At 33.7% G+C, this 16,911-nt stretch overlaps 1 protein-coding gene and 1 non-coding gene across 4 annotated transcripts in view; both read left to right on the top strand.

The window, feature by feature from the left end:
* The window catches only part of LOC118184382 (homeobox protein DBX1-like), a 144,862-nt gene that overhangs the window by 22,079 nt on the left and 105,872 nt on the right, over positions 1-16,911 (top strand). The gene's annotated exons all lie outside the window — the stretch shown is intronic.
* On the top strand, positions 15,984-16,056 carry TRNAT-UGU (transfer RNA threonine (anticodon UGU)). Its single transcript has one exon. It is a non-coding gene; the product is annotated as a tRNA-Thr (tRNA).

Genomic DNA, 16,911 nt, shown 5'->3' with positions numbered 1-16,911 from the left:
GCGCAACACTTCGTCGAGGACTGTCATCTTACAAGGAAGGAGAGAAAAAAACGTGAATTTATGGATTTTGAAAGTATGTTTAAGCAAACTAAGAAATTTGAAAAATTTATGAGCTTGTTGAAATCTGGTTTTTCAGCTTTGCAGTATTTTACCAGATTTGTTTTTTATGCTTACATTATTTAACATTTTTTTTCTTGGGGCTCAGGCCTAGTGTTCCGGGAGTTGATTTAAAAATGTTTGTTTTGTTTTGTTTGTTGCCTTAGGTTTGTTTGGGATGCTACCGGGTCACTGGCTGCCTTCGTTTGTTGTTGGATTGGCCTACTTTCTTCTTTTGACCATATAGCCAGCTTTGCCGGCTAGGCGGGCATGGGAGTGAGGCTTTTAAGATCCTTTGTTAGTTGATTATCAGTCTGTGGATAGCTTCATATATATCGTTTAGTATACTCTCTCTTTGTGCAATAATTCTAATAAGCTAATAATCTGTAGATATCTAAATGGTACCAATTTAACAAGCTAAAAGCACGACGAAAATAGCTGAAAAAGTCTAGTTCTAATTAAAGTAATATTGATATGTAAAAGAAGGCTTAGCGCCGATTGAGCCTCTTCAAAAAGCAGCCTTAACAGTCTTGTTCCCTTTTGAGCCTTAGAGGGAAGGATTTAACAATTTTATTCCCAACTGAGGTCGTTTAGAAAATATTCCCTCATTTCGCTTGGAATGCTGTCTGCATTTTCACACCACTTCCTGTAAATATGAGTATGTAAAGTGAGGGCTTTCAACGGTATAACACTTCTTTCTATCGTGATTTATGTTGTTAAACAGGAAAACAATATTTTGATTTTAGCTTTATTTGTGTTATTGAACCCTATTTTACATAATTTCGTTCTACATGTATATCGTTGAAATGGCGGTTAATTCTTCCCAACATCTTCTAAAACAACTCGTTATACGTTTCTGTACTTCTGTTTTTGCTTTATCTCTTGTGTCATCTGTATTTAGAATATTTTCATTGCAACTGCTAGGTCGGCAAATCAAATGCTTGTTCCCACTTTTATATGCATATGTTTTAATTTAAAAGACCTGTCATCATAAAGTAGGGCCTTTTTAGCCCTTCTGGGTTTCAAAATATTCCATTTTTTAAGACCTTGTTAAAAAACACCTGAAGTAACCGGAACATTACAATGCGATTAGCTAACGAAAGAAAAAGAAGAGAGAAAACACTGCTTCTAATTTTGGTTTTTACGAAAAGTCAAATTAGAAAATAGGCTAATGTGAACCATGTGATTGTTTTGGTATAATGAATGGGGGTTGGAGTGTCATAAACCCACCCTCTTTTGCGTTTATAAGAGGGGATGGAAAACGAAGGCTATTATGGGAATGATGATCAAAACTCTTTCTGGTTCGCGCTAAATTGTAAAATTGTCAAAGCTGTTTTAGGATAAGGTTGTTCTGAAACATCACTGTAAAAAAGAACTTTATACAAGCCTATAATAATTTATTAGGATAAAATTAATTAGATTACGTAAATAATGTTAATTAGCAAAATTGATAATGCTTTGAATAAATTAATTCTGATTAAAATGGGATGTAATTTGCTTTTGCTTAAAAATGAAAAATGTGAGTATGCGTTAGCATATGAGCATTAGTTTTCACGCCTAGGTAGAAAATATCGTAAGATGTCCGCATCGGAATTTTTCGAATACGCTCCAGTGAATTTTGTGGCCCGTTTACGCTCATAGCATCTATGCTGTAATCATCGGAATTTTCTCCTGCTTGAAGTTTGCTCCGACTACCTCTATGCATGCTCAGCAAAGATACCGCTTTGCGATTAGCTTTTAAAATCCATTAGAGAACGGACCATTACATCTTCTCGAGTTCCATCATTTACATCTTAAAATTTCGTCCCCAAGAGCATTTATTGGGAAACCGTTGGCCTTTTCACGCCAATAATTTGGCTACTCCAAGCAATTTACCGTCAGCGCATGTAAGAAAATATGTTTGAAACAGTATTTAATTAATTGAGTACACACATGTAAGCTTTAATAAGAGATTAGAAAATCTTCCGTGATTTGATTTTAAAGTGTATCTTGGTGAGCCAGTGGGACTTCAGTTTTTTCTAATGAAGATTAAATTCGAATACAGCAAAGACCAAGGAGTAGCTTATGAAGAGGAGATATTTACTATAAATTTGCTTTGAATTGCTTACTCGAATATATTTCTTTGTTACGCATATAAGTTAAAATATTAACTGTTTTCGAATAGGAATGTTTATAACATAATACATTTATTCAATTAATTATTTTGCTACATTATTCACAAAAAAAAAAAAAAAAAAAAAAAAAAAAAAAGGGAGTAGAACACCCATTTTAATACGGCACAATAATTATTATTCCTTCTTACAGAAAACTTAAGCATTCAGTTATTCAGTATTTTGATAGACTACATATTTAGTTCTTGCTCGAATCCCGCGCTTTTTGCTTGATTTCTACGTCGAAATTAGTGGCAATTCAATCACTTCTTTGTACTGCTTTTTCCTTTAATTTAAGCATGTCTCATAATAAAAGCGGTGCCACCTAGCTCATTGGCGACCTTTTTAATATTTAAGTGTTTCTCTCTCATTCAGCTGCTTATTTACAAAAGTGCAGCTAACAAAACTTTGCACTTGAAGCTTTGTACTCTGAACAAAACTTGAATCTCAAATGCTCAATCAGAAGAGTAAAGAAGCTACTTACTTTCTTTTAGAGTCCTATCACAATTTTGTAACGCATTTGGCCATTTCCCTTGCTTAATCTGAGTGCGTATTTGTAAAGACATTAATTTTAGTTTAGTTGAACTCCACTTATCGAGCACTTATCACCGCTATAACTGCTGTAGTAGATGACAGCATATTTATTTGTAATAAATACTAGTGCTATTTTATAAGAGGTTTGAACTGAAGTTTATAAATAAAAAAACATAATTTTTTGAAGTTTCATTTGCATTAGTAATTTCGTTTTATGGGATAGTTCGTTAATAAATGTAATTGCCACACATTTTTCAAGACTAGGTTCAGAATTAACAATTTTTATTTTTCACGATTCTTTTCTTCGTTCTTTGAACCGTTCGGATAAAAATTTTAATTTTGCGTATTATTACGAAACGTTATTATGTGGCTAAATTTGTGGTAAACTGAAGAGTCTGTTTTGCATGATTCATTTAAACCTGACCTAAGACCAATCGTTCAGCATTTTAAAGTAAACTTTTTATGTTCCAATATAATGAGAAGGTTTATTATTATAATTCTGATATTCACTACGAAAACTGTAATTGCTCACATTGAAATTTATATACTATTACATTAACATTTTCACATTGAAACACTAGGAGTAATGAACAACATTTTCTTACAGACTAAATGAGGTCAAACATTTATTTCATAAAGTCTTTTTCCTCTTCCTACCATGTTAATTGTGGAATGCATGAAATATAAAGAATCGCGTTACACAGCGGAAATATAACCCGCAGTTTCGAAACAAAAATCTTTTAGTGCGTCGACGTATAATTCACCTAATGGCCCACCCTATGCATAAGACGTACTTTTTATTTTTACAGATTTGTATTCTAATAAGTAAAAATTCAGAGTAAGGCCCTGAAATAGTTTATCGATTGGGCGGTGCTAAGAATGCTGTATTTGCTGTCAGATTATTTTAAATGTTTTTTACTTCCTTGTACGAAGTAAAAAGGAAGTATTGTAATCGCGAAAAGTTTCAGGCAGCATATTTCAACGAAAATATCCATTTTGACCGCTATCGAATGCAATTTAACGATTTTTTTGCGTGATATTTGTAGGTAAGGACAGAATAAAATATTCTTTTCCTTCAAAAACATTATAAAACTGCTTTAAAATTAATTCTGAAGAGAATTTTTCGTGGCGTCTGTACGTGTACGTACGTATCTCGCATAACTCAAAAACGAGTAGCCTCAGAACGTTGAAATTTTGTATATAGGACTGCTATAACATGTAGATGTGCACCTTGTATTTTGATTGCAATCGGCCGCACCAAACGTATATAAATATATTTATATATATATCCACTCTGTTACCCGGCTCAGTGATCTCAGTTTCTTTACTCTAATATGTTTGTAAATTGTACATTTTTTGCTTTAAAAATGATTGTATTATGTTGTTTTTATCTTCCGGTTAAGGTTTTTATGCCTTTAGTAAATCTGTATGCAATATTTTGAGAATTATCAACAATTTTAAAGTTGTCTAAGTGCCGCTAAGCCTTTTTTATATGGCGGCCATTGATGTTTACATTTGAAACAGAGACTAGTGGATTTGTTGCCAATCTAGAGAAACTTAGCTTCGCAACAACAAAGATAACGCATTCATTTATTATTGCCAATTAAATCATGCTTAATTCTTTCTGGAATTTTTTCCAGGAAATAAGTGTTTAAGATTTACTTCGTAATTTTTAATATAGATATTTTGAGTTTTTATGCATTTTTTCCTTCTCGCGAAGTGAGAACTGAATTAATTAAATGAGAAATACTCAATCGTCTGTGAAAAACTGTTTCGTTTTTGTTTTGTTTGCTTAATTTCTTTTATACATCATTCTAGCTTTATTATAGTATTTGAATAGAACATGTGGCAACGATTAGATAATTCTATTCTTTAAATTATATAAATTTTGTGCATTATGAGTTATAATATGAACAAAATATATAAGTTAACTGTTATATAATTATTAATACTGTTAAGTGAATCTAGCGCCGGAGTGTCGCTATGGTAAACAAATACTAGAGTGAATTTTAAAGAATGCATTTATTCTATTATGGTTTATGCGCTGTCGGCGAAGTAGATTTAATTCAATCCAATAAGTTTAAATGAAATGCAAGAAAAAATGCGTATAATTTAATATTCAGTACAAGGAAGTCATGTGGTGTACACATCAGATTTTTTCTAAATATTTAAACACAAAAATACCCCCAAACCCGCAAAAGTTCTGATCCTCCGCCTTTATGGTCCCCGTCGCTTGTAAAGAATGTTTATTCTATAGTTTCTTTATCCCCTTATACAAATTTGACATCTTACTTTTAGTACTTGGACCCCTGTGTTTCAAACAAATTACGCCTTACGGGTGGTTAAACTTCCCGCCCATCGGAGTCGCAAGCTAGAATACGGAAGTTTCAATTGCGGTAACTAGGTTTACTAAGACCTACAACTAAATAGTTGTATTACTCTAAAAGCAGTAAAATAGTTATTTTACTTGGAAGAAATGTTTCAAGTAAACTCACGGGTATTTCGCATTTTCTGATTGATGAATGGCTTATAAATATAAATATTCTTGTTACTTTAGTTCCATGTTCAGGAATGTAGAGCGAATTGACATACAAGTTACATATCTAACAAGTATTAAAATATACAATACTCTTAACCCTCTTTTAAAAAAATAAACATTTTCATTTTATTTTTATTCCTGTATCGAATAACTTTTAAAGTGTTTCCTTGGGAAAAAATTTACTTGAGTGGGGGAGGGGGGGAACCCGCACGATTCTCTACAATAAGATATTTTTGATTGGAGTGAAGAAAAGCACGTAATTCGTAAACAGAGGCAGTGACGTTTTCCCTTAACCGTGCACATTCTTTTAGAAAGAAAGAAAATGTACAATGTACTTGACAGGATAGCACGCAGGGCGGAGGAAATACTGAAATTATACAAACTGTATATTTGTAATTTGTACAGGTTTTACAGTATTAAAAAAAAAAACTCGAAGTTTACAGACAGAAGTCTTGTTTAGTTACAGAAAAATGCGAACAGTTACGAAGGAAGTATCTGTTACGAATACAGAATCGGGAGAAATTGCCAACTGTACAGAAATTCCCCGAAAAGCTTTGCTTTGATTTTGTCCGTTATGATCACATGGCATAGAACAACGCAGAGAGAAGAAGGTGCCCGAACTATTCAGGAAGATCGGGAAAGTCAAAAATGTTTCAGCGGAGTATTGAATGAAGCCACAGGAAGAAGAAAAAAAGCCTGAAGGTTGTCTTGAGGTAAGTTCGAACTTTAATCAGTGTTTGATGTGTACTTTATTCATTTTATCTAATGCATTCGTTGTGTTCTTTACATTACCTATAATTAAGATATTTTAATGTTTATTTTATACTAGCTCTAGTACGCCTAAATAAACTTGTGTTTAATAAATAAAACAAAAAATGCCAAATTTCGTTTATACCTGAGATCACATGTATTTTTCAAGAATAATTCTTTTGTGTCATTTTTTCATTTAAATATCTCTTTGCCATATATTTTAATGTGAACTTTCAAAATTATCCTGCTTCTTCCGGTGGAATGGCGTTTGACGCCAGAGTTCGAGACCTCTACCCTTCGTCGAAACATTAAAAACTTCGAAGCAAATTCCACAAAATAAGTGTAACCATGATATGAAATGCTGCACAAAAAAATTTACCAAGTGATAAGTCCATAAAGTTCAGAGTTCATGAAAGAAAAGTTCATTAAAAATATTCACTGCAATACATAATATATGGTAAATAAATGCTGATGACAGAAACAAGGAAGGACGAACAGATATGGTGTCAAAGGGGGACCAAATAACAATATCAAGTACTTACACATTAAGTTCATAATAACTATTGATTAAGAATATTAACTACATGTGTTTATTTATCAGCATTAAGCAAGTTTTCTAACATAGAAAAATAATAAAGAGTTTATCCAAAGCGTTACCTGTAGATTTAAAACGCTGGGATGCGGCTTGTTTTTTCACTAACTATATTTTACTATAAGATGCCCTCGAATATACTACCCAGTTCCCTTACGAGTCCAAAAATATTTTTCAGTGCTTGCGAAAAATCACTTAAATTTAAAAAAAAAAAAAAAAAAAAAAAAAAAAAAGGTGGACTGATTAGCGTTATCATCACTCGAATGCATAGGAACACGTTTTTTACCTTTTACCGTATCAGCATATGAGACGTTGTCGTTAATAGGAGTCAATTTTACTCCGGAATTAACATTATCCGTAGAGTTCAAGCTAGGCTTGGGAATAGGGTTGGAAATCGAAAGTTTTTGAAATTTAGAGCATCTTCGGTATTTTGCAGTATGGCCGCTGAAGCCATAATTGCAACACCTAACCAGTTCCAGCTTTTCAGTGGGACAATTGATAGTTCTGTGCAGTCTCGTACATTTAACACACCTAGATTCTAGCATCCATCCTAGCAAATTATTGGATTCTAGCCATAGTTATGTTTAAACTATCTCTTGCCTATCATTCCTACTGTTTAATCTCAACTCTCATGTTTTGATATAGGGTATTTATGATTTCGCTCTTGCTCAGTTAGTTGAAGAGAGAGTGGAGTTAGTACGCTGTTTTTCTATGCCCGAGACCAGATATTTTAGTTAAAGTTTAATTTGACAGTTCAGTCCTTCGGCTAGAGATTAAGACCAGAAATAACAAAATATGGTTGAGACTTTGCTAGTTCTAGTGTAGCATATGATGAGATTGTTTTGAGCTTTTGACAGATTTAGATTGTGTGTGCGTGTGTATGGTTATGGCAAAGCCTCGAGGGCTATCTGCCTAAGGGGAGGGATGCCTTCGTGGAGGACTTTCTAAAGGAAACTGGCTCGTATACACGTTACACATGGGGAAAACCACGAAAACGCCCATGTAGCCAGCCCGTTCGCGGGATTCGAACCTCGGACCGAACTACCAGTGTTCAGCGACTTTACCGCTCGGCCACTGGTGGGCCAGATTTAGATTGAACAGCGTGGGTGAAAAGCGGTCTTTGAAATTTTTTTTAAGATATTCAAGGAGTGATGGATAAGTTTTCTAAATTTTATTTCTTTATATTTTGTAAGATAACAGTAATTAATAAATATTCATTTTATTACAAATCTTGAACAACAACTGAGTTGATGTAGATGTTAAGTCTCGTGATCTAGATGATGTCTTATGATATCTAGCAGAGGCAACCCAGTGAGAGCTACACGCTGCAAACTTACCAAGGTTTCTTGCATAAAAAATAGTAATTTAGTTTTTCATACACAATTAATGTGAGGACTATCGTCGGATGATCGTACCATAAATCATTATTTCAGATATGACCTTCAATACAAAATGCTAATAAAAACTGCAAATATATACATATTCATCGTTTCCTAAAGTTTGATGTATAGTATTAACACAACTTGTTGTCGATGTATTTGTATTTTCTCCTGTTATGCATATTCACTTTTAATTCTAAAAATAGCATCGCTAGGGAGTATCTCACAAAAAAGCAATTATTTTATCTTTTGTTTTTACTTTGACAATTTACGCGTATTCTGAATTTTTTCTGAAGTTATTGTGTAATTTAAGATAAAATTATTGATATTGTTAATCTTAAATATTTGTAATTAAAAGTTTATTATATAAATAATATTTTAATAATTATTAATTAATTGTAAATATTAATTTTTATTTAATTCTTGAAGCAACGCAACGCGAATTTTAATACTTGAAGCAACTGATGGCGAGACTTCAAATTATGGTTACATTAGGTTATTTGAATATGGCAAAGCACTCGGGGGCTATCTGGCTAAGGGAAGGGACGCGTTGCTGGAGGACTTTATGAGGAAAACTGACTCGTGTTCATGTTTACACATGGCGAAAATCATGAAAATAAACCATGCAGCTAGCCCGTTCGTCTGAGTTCGAACCTGAGCCTAACTATCAGTATTCAGCGGTCCTAACTACTCGGCCACTCGTGGAGATGTTTAAAATTATATTTCAAAAATAAAACTACTCTTTATTACAACGCAAGTCGCATTATTAAGACAAACCTCGTAATTGATTACTGAATATTGAAGAAAAAACAACTTTACGGATTACTGCAATTTCTAAATTTTTCATAAGAAAATGGCTTTTAGATATTAAATACAACAGAGATTTCTTTATTCTATGTGTAGTACATTGTTCAGCATATCGTATCTTCAATGCTAGCTTCGTTTTCCCGAGCAGCAAAATTTACTTTTTCGCAGCAAGCAAATGTCATTTTTAACGCTTTACTCCAACAGATTCAATTCCCGATAACACTCTCGCGATGCGGATGAAATGCATTTAGTACTCTGTCTCTTCCGCGCTTTTGTTGTTTTTCTTTCGGGACACTTGTCGCCATGGAGACTTGAAATCTGAAATGGATTTGCTGATGTTTAATAATCTGACTGGGCTCTGAGACTTTGCCTGCTTCTGATGCGTAAGGACTTTTCGGCTCTTTCCTTATAGGTAAAAACATGTAGTTATTTCTTAATTTCAGTACTGCAGTAACACATGCGAACTTGAAGTAAAGCATTTAAGATTAATTTTAATCCTGCTTTTGAGCGATGACTTTTTTTTAAAGTTATGTTTTTACCTCTTTTCTTTTTGCATCTTTCCATTAACAGAGGAAAACGTTTCTCTGATTCGTATTTTTATAGAGTTCTATTCCGTAATTCTTTCTTTTGAATTGACTCCTGAATGAATTAATATTGAAAATGAGTTGAAGAAATAAGACTAGAAGCTTAGTGTGTGTATTTATTAAAGCATTTATATTCTTTGATGAAATTAGTATTTTAATCTAAGCCGTTATATGGTGTTTGCTCAGGGCTTGACTTTTTAGAAGTTCATCCAAAGTTACGCCAAGAATATAAATAACTATAATAACAGACAAATAATTATGAGTAATTAAAATTGTATACATTAAAGAGGAGATAAATTAAATATTTAAAAATTATTTCAGTTAATTTTAAGCATATAAATAAAAAATTGAAATAAATGTATTATAAAAATTAAATAAAATGATAAAAAGCAATAAAAAACGACTAAGTGTTCTAAAGCATGTTCCTGTCCCTCATATAGAATTTGCTTTTTTTTTTGGCTTTAAACTCAATTAAACCCTTTTGATCCGCATGTATACAGCCTATAAATATTCCTGTATAATATAATAAGTAATACTAATAAATATATACTAAGAAAAAGAATGCACTTCGACGTGAGATTTTACATAACTGCTCAAGTTTCACTGCGTATTTTGCTGGTAAAATGATGCATGTGCCGACCAGACTGAACAGTGGTTAGGGGAGGTAAACCGCTGAGTTGGCTTCCGACCCAGGTATAGATATATCCATGCAGAATTGGTTACCAACTCGGCGGGAGTCAACCACTAGCTACCAGGCCGCAGCCCTGGACAGCCCCGGCTGAGCAGACGACATTTATAAAATGCAAAAAAGAGATATACATATGCATACAAGGCACTTGAAGAAGGGTACAACAATGTACAAAGAAATATATACATGTGCATACAAGGCACTTGAAGAAGAGTACAACAATGTACAAAGAAATATATATATATATGCATACAAGGCACTTGAAGAAGAGTACAACAATGTGCAAAGAAATATATACATGTGCATACAAGGCACTTGAAGAAGAGTACAATCAAAATATATGTGTATACATATAAATACAAACTCATATACAGATATATAGTACACACTTACATACATATTCCGAAACAAATAAAAGTATACATACTCTCACTCATATTGATATCTACACCCATACATATACGTTATCATGATAGTTAATACTGCGGTACCGAAGGGCCCGAGTTCGAATCCCAGAGAAGGCATGGATATGTAAATGTATAGTGTCTTTGCGGCATGTGGGGCTCTCTAAATATATGATGAGCCGAATGTCCTCTCGTGGGGTTTGGTGGAAGGGGAGAGGAGTAGGTGACCCTCAGAGCCCCATCCGCGGCGCTCTTCCTAAAATTTGGGGTGGAAGTAGAAGTCCAACCTCTTTGACGCTCTGGCAACCATTCTTCGATGAAATTCATGGACAAGACAATAACAACAACAACAATGAAAGCTAACTGATAACATTGTAGAGTTATTAGGTTATTTTGAGGCCAGAGAGATGAAAAACATGCAATGCCAACGGGAATCGAACCGCGGACCCCTCAAACGCGCTGAGCGTGCTGACCACTACACCACGAAGGCTCACTAAGAAGGCGGGAGAAGTACCTTATAACATGTCATAATCTTCCTGATCAGTGAAATGTCCTTGTCGTATGAAATTATTAATTTTACGAGTTTTTTAATTGCAACTGAATTATTATTTTCGTCATGTTGAATAGCGGAATACCGATTATAAATGGTTCACTTCATAAAATTCAAAACTATGTTAATTTCCCACAGAAAAGGCAATACATCGCATACGTAGTAACTCTCGTATCTACATCTGAAGCAAACTAGAATTGAAGATGATAAATAAAGGATGTTATTTATAAAATTAGTTATTAAAAGGAAAAAAAACGTAAATTTTATGGAAGAATAAATCTTTCGCACTACAAAAATTTCATTATCTTCTTTTTTATTATTCCAGTAAAAGCATTAATATTCCGTTCAAGTTCCATGCTTAAAATCCACCTATTGTTCAAAAACAAATAAATTAAATTCCTTTTGAATATGTGAGAAAGTTTCAGAAACACGGGTAAAATGCAGTCTTCTTTGAGAGGTTAGGGGAAGGTCGATTCATTTTCTACATTGTAGGTGTTGGCGATCGACATCTCAATCAAGCGGAGGTGGTTAGAATTTCGGCTCCAGACACTATCGTAAGAAAGGATAAAAGATGCATTGCTGCACGAGCTTGGAATAGCAAATGATTGGGGGAGGAATCCGACGTGACAGTAATTACAGCTTTGATCTGGACAAAACATGGTTCACTTGCCTTAATTAAGGCCTTAATGCTTTCTTGAAATTTCATGAGCTGCATTTCCACTTTTACAAGATGAAGTATTGCGGAATTGATCGGCCTTCTTGTAAGGGCAGCCGATTACCGGATTATTTTAAAACGTTACACACGGTTAACCCCTCGAAAATTATTCATCAAAGCAATTCTAGTATAATTAATTCCGGTGGAAACTTAATAAAAACAAAGGATGAATATGAATTTCATTCTTGGATTTTCTTTATTAGAAGGCAGCTACAGTTTACGGTCTGGCGGCAAACACAGCCTGGCTCTCCTTCTGATTACTTTTTAGGACTGGCACACTAAAAGGGAAAGATGTAAATATAATCAACTGCAGATTCACCACGATAACATAGGGAAATCATAGGGACATAGGGATAACATAGGGAACGATATCCACGGTTGATGCAAAAGCACAGTTTATCTAAAGGTAGTTAAAAACACAGGAAAGCAGAATAACTCGTATTATAATTAACAGGGAAGTACTTTAAATTATACATCTGTATTTATGTAGTTTAATCTGATAAAAAATTTAGTTTCTTTCAGTAGATAAATTAAACTAAGCTTGAAATTTTAATAACACAAAAAAGCAGTAATGTCATTAAGATCGTGTTCAATCCGCGCGCTCACACTGTGGATGGTAAATTTCAAATTCCTACGTCAGCATTTTTGCTGAAAACTATACAAAGGAGGGCAAGCAGATTTCACGTTGTTTTAGACACGATTCTAATAGGCAATGAAAAATCACGCTCCAGTTTTCGTTCTGTCAAGAATCTGTGTTTTATATCCTTTTAATTAAAAGAAGCACGTTTAACTGTGAAATTAAATGATTTGAAGAAAATTCCCTTATACTCGCATTGTATGCAATCAGTATTTGAGGATTCCTTACAAGTTCGGTAGTTTTCCAGAACTTTTCCTCATATATCAGATTAATTGAATTTGATTTTACTTTGTTTTTATTGCCTTTACTTTGATTTTACTTTGTTTTTATTTGTAAAACAACTACGTAAAGTTATCTCAGTTGAATGGCCATCAAAGAGAATGAGATGCATTCGAAAATTCCATATATAATCAATTTTAAATGTTTTTATTTGAAGCCTCATGACTTTCAGGTGCTCAGCCATAGTCACTGTATATCAGGTGAATAAATCTACCGTCTTAATGGCTTAATGTTTCGATCTGAAGATAGCTTAGGAACTTGGGGGAACAAGTAGCAATTATTAAAATGAGGGCATCGTTTAGCGATTGTTTTTTCCAAAACGCTTCAGTTGTGATGAAAATCATTTTTAAGATCGTACTTCAAAACCCACAGTTGTTTCTGATTTATGATAATGGTCTTTATGAATAAGACTTTAATGGTCATGCAAATCGAGTTGTCTGCAGAGAAAATCATTATGGATGTTTATCGTTGAATATGAATTTGAGAGTTATGTCTTCACAAAGATTTAGATTTATGTTAATTATTCTTCCATTAATGTAAACAAAGTTTTTTTACTCAGGAAACTCATGTTTGCATTTAATAATTATCAAATTTCTTGCACAAGGTACATTATGAAAAATTATAGCAAGCACAAAGTACATTAAGCCAGAGCCGACGGAACCGGTGCGAGAGAATTTAGAGGTGGCAAAAAGCTTAGAAGACGGCAAATTTTAAAAAATGGAGGAGTGGTTTTGGGCAATAAAATTTAGGGTAGAAAAATGTTTAGATTTTAGTAAGGCTCTGGACAGCAGAATTTTGGATTTCCAAAGACTGCACTAGGCGGTAAAATGCCTAGCGCCAGCCTTAGCCACAAGGGACATTAGTTTTAATTAAAGTCAAAAATTTAACATTTTTATTATTGTAACAATAGGAAACATTTCTTAATGCTCCCATGTCATTAATTGTTATCAGAATGTGCTTGAAATGTGTTATAAAAATACATCACGCAGTCTAGTTAATACACTCTTTATTATTATTGTAACAGTAAAAGAATTTAACAAAATAAGCTTCATTTTTATTTCCTTTATAGAATTTAGATTAAAATAAAAAGCTTAAAATCGAAATTTTGAAGTTTATTTCATAGATAATATGTTCAAAAATGATGTAAGTCAAAACGGATACTCGGATAAACGGATAAAAAATGGAGCTATCTCTACTTTTGTTAAACGAAACTGACCATGAGATACTCCCGAAAAAAATGCTGCCTGAAATGCCTCCTCTAAAATTCGGTTAAGTCGTTAGCTTACGGCGATAGGTTACGAATACGGCAAAGCACACAAAATACTTTTGAATTTAGAAAATTCCTTAGCGGATGCTTTAAAACATTTTGGCTTGTTACGTTATATTATAATGCCATGAATATACCCACATAGCCCCAAAACATCCTTGGGATATCCTGAGGATGTTGCTCACAGGAGAAGCGCAGATTCTCAGGATATCCCAGATTATATACTTAATCTCCTAAACAAATACTCCCGAGTGCCTAATGGCACGTCGCAGTATATCCTCAGGGCATCCTAACTAGGTCCCACTGACAGTGTACGATATGTTATCAGGATGCAGCCGATTTTTGGCCAAGGTTTTCTTAGTCAGTTTCCATCATCTTGACCTATCCAACGCCACAGTCTTCCACGTTTTGACACCAACGTTCTTTAATCACTTTCCCACACTCTCTAGCCACCACGTCCGTGGCCTCTCTTTCTGGTTTTTGGAAAGTTAGGTTCTTCACTAGGTTCTCATCTGCGTATCTGTTTATATGGCCTAGCCATTTTAGTTGGGAAGTTTTAATAACTTTTATTACATTTGGTTCTCTAAATTTTTGTAGTTCAAAAAATTGTATCGTATTCCCCACACTCCATTTTCCCTTACTGCTCCAAAAATTCTCAATTCGTTCAAATGTCATTACTCTGTGCTCCATTATAGCGTTACACGCTTCATTCTTTCGAGGGAGAATATAACGTCTTAGAAGAGTAATCACATTTCTTGCCCATTTTCGAATGAAAAAAAATTCGCCAATCAATCCTCCAAATTTTGAAATTTGCTAACCATAATTTGAGTAACAGAGTTTCATTCCATAGCTTTGGAAGAATCTGTTTTGCGAAAGAACGCTGTCTTTGGTGTCCAGGCTTTCGTCCAATACGGCGAACGCGTGCATGTTAGATCTGTTGTATTTTTTGTTACGAGTTTATTGGTTTTTTGTATGAAGTTTCAGATTATTCTCATCTTTCTGCAAATAATTTCATAACCAGTTAATTATGAAATTAACCACAGGAACATGAGAATAATCTGGAACTTTAAACAAATAACCTGTACCGAAAATTTAGATGAGAAGTAAAGACGTACGTAACTATGATTTTTAAGATTATTTAATGTTGATACCTGTTTATTAAGTATCTAACTTTTGTTCAACATGTTGCATGTATATTATAAAAATTTTTTCACTAAATAGTACTGCATATTATGATAGTAACAGACAATTTGTTTCACATGCATAAGGCAAATTGTTGTAATAATTGAAATATGTGGGAGGATGATATATCTACCCAATACAAAGATTCATCTAAAGTAATTTTTAAAATTGCTTATATGAAACTGAGCGTTTTTGACGTTTCAAAATAAATTTTGCTAAAAGGTAATGGAATTTTGAGAATTTATGAAATGATTTTTAACGGAGCTACTTTTCATTCAATAAGTTGTAGAGACATTATAATTTTTTTTTTTTTTTTTTTTTAAGCAGGAGAAATGAAAAATTAGCAACGCCCTCACCGAAAGTCGAACCGCGGACCTTTCAATACACGTTTAATAACCAGTGGCTTTATATTTGATGGCTCTTGTGTATATTATAAATGAATTTATGAATATGTATATTTACAAAATTAATTCCAAAGTTTGAGTAACTGAAAGATAAGTTAGCTTATTTTTTATCCAAAAACAAAGTTTTCAGTATCAATATCTTGCTGTCATTTTCCAGTTTTCGCATGATTTTCTTAATTTTATTACTAACTACGCATAGATAAAAGCCTCAAATCCTATTTCTGTAAAATAAATTGTTTGCTGTATACTCAAAGTAATTTCATACAAGAAGCATTTTGATAGTGTAAGTAGTACTTCAAAGTGTTAAATATTAAAAGGAGACTGAATTTCATATACTTTAATGTGGATGTCGTTTTAATATGCTTTATTAGATTTGGAAAGAAAAACTATATATCTTATAAGGTACTTCTCCCGCCATCTTAGCATGCCTTCATGGTGTAGCGGTCAGCACGCTCGACTTGTATTCGAGAGGTCCGTGGTTCGAGTCCCGGCGAGGGCATTGCTCATTTTTCATCTTTTTTGCTTCGAAATAACCTAATGTCTCTACAATCTAAATAATGAATATATGATTATCCTAAGACAGTGCTACTTTGGTTCAAAATCATCTTCATCACCAATAACAGTTTTCGTAAGTACACAGCAAATCTAAAGTATGCCAAATTATAGGAAATCCCATAATTACATGTTAAAAAGTAGTGTAAAACCATCCAGCCAGTAAACAAATATAGAAAATACCAACTTTCGCAGTTAACGATATACTAGTTTCATCCTATGTAAAATAACCATGAAAGTCACCCTTTCAAGGAGTAAACAAAACTATCGTAACTCCTTTTAGTATGTGTGGTTTCATCCGAATATCGTTCATTCTCGAGAAGAGCGAAAGAAAAAAGGCCACCCCTTTTTCGGGTGAGAAGGGTCCACTTTTCACTAAAAAGTGAAAGTAGCTCCGTCGAGGTTGGTGCTATTTTGCCACTAGAGGTTGGTCGGATGTCACTCCTTAGGAATCAAATACGAATCTTTCGAATTTAGAGAGAGAATATTCAAGTCCATCGACAACGTACAGATGCTATTAAGGCCTACTGATTGCATTCTCAAGACATTCCACTTCCCTCCTAAACATGTTATTCCGAGTGCTTAAGGTCACATCCCAATATATCGTTAGGACATCCTATCTATGCATCATCGACAGCATATGGGATGTTGTCAGGATCTGAAATCGTAGTTATGATATCCTCAGGATATCCTTTTAACTTCCTAAACGCATCCTCGCGAGTGTTTAATGTCACACCAAAGTATATCCTCAGGTATGTTCCTTAGAATCCACTGAAAGTGTGTAAAGTGTTGTGATGGCCTA

Source organism: Stegodyphus dumicola, chromosome X2 (assembly GCF_044657685.1).
Source record: "Stegodyphus dumicola isolate Sdum_Otavi_A_Nest chromosome X2, ASM4465768v1".
Lineage (NCBI taxonomy): Eukaryota > Metazoa > Arthropoda > Arachnida > Araneae > Eresidae > Stegodyphus > Stegodyphus dumicola.
The sequence above is the reverse complement of the archived record's forward strand: the minus strand, read 5'-3'. Positions and strand labels throughout refer to the sequence as shown.